The sequence below is a fragment of the Cynoglossus semilaevis genome, chromosome W (assembly GCF_000523025.1).
Source record: "Cynoglossus semilaevis isolate Cse_v1.0 chromosome W, Cse_v1.0, whole genome shotgun sequence".
In the NCBI taxonomy this organism is placed as follows: domain Eukaryota; kingdom Metazoa; phylum Chordata; class Actinopteri; order Pleuronectiformes; family Cynoglossidae; genus Cynoglossus; species Cynoglossus semilaevis.
In genome coordinates, this window is record NC_024327.1 from 5,793,919 (window position 1) to 5,794,992 (window position 1,074).

The following is a 1,074-nucleotide window of genomic DNA, read 5'->3' on the forward strand; positions in this document are numbered from 1 at the left end:
AGGAGGCGGAGCTGGAGGTGGCAGAGTTAAAGATGCTAAGATTCTCTTTAGGAGTGACAAGAATGGACAGGACCAGGAATGAGGTCATTAGAGGGACAACACAGACAGGAAGGTTTGGAGAACGAGCAAGAGAAGCCAGATTGAGATGGTTTGGACATGTGCGGAGGAGGCACATTGGTAGAAGAATGTTAGAGATGGAGCTACCAGGTAGGAGAAAGAGAGGAAGGCCAAAGAGGAGATATATGCATACAGTGAGGGAGGACATGCAGATAGTTGGAGTCAGAGTAGAAGATACAGAGAACAGGGAGAGATGGAAATCAATGATTGCTGTGGCAACCCCTGAAAAAGGGACAAAGCCGAACGAAAAAGAAGAACTCTTCATTGGGTGAGAGGAGGGCAAACAAATGACTGGTGGATAGGGGATTAAGTGCAATAACCCAACAATAATTTCCGTGCAGTAACCACAATCTCCATTTGCATTACTATTATATTTCAATAAACCAGTGTATTTATATTTTATATTCTATTATAAATAGATGTTTATGTATACAGATATATATGCTCACGCAATGCTAATGTATGTGTATGTCTTACATGAGTATGCATATTTAGATGTATGTGTAGGTATATACAGTGCCTATCATCAAGTGCCTATCAAGTATTCACCCCCTTGGATGTTTTACCCTTTTAGTGCTTTCATAAATCAATCATGGTCAATAAAATTTGGCTTTTTTAACACAAAAATCTATTGGAAAAAACTCTTTAATGTCAAAGTGAAAACAGATTTCTACAAAGTAATGTCAATGAAATAAAAATATATAAAGAAATATAATTGTTTGCATAATTAATCACCCCCTTTTTAAGTTAATGGTCTAATTCAATAGAGGTCCATCAAATTCTTGCCAATAGTCTCACAATTAGTGAAATGAAGATCACCTGAGTGGTGTGGGTGTGCTTCAAGTGATTGAGGTATAAAACACCTGTGTCCGAATGGTCCAGACTGGTGGATCAGTATTCTTGGCGACAATTACACCATGAAGACAGAAGAACACTCCAAGCAACTCAGGGAAAGGG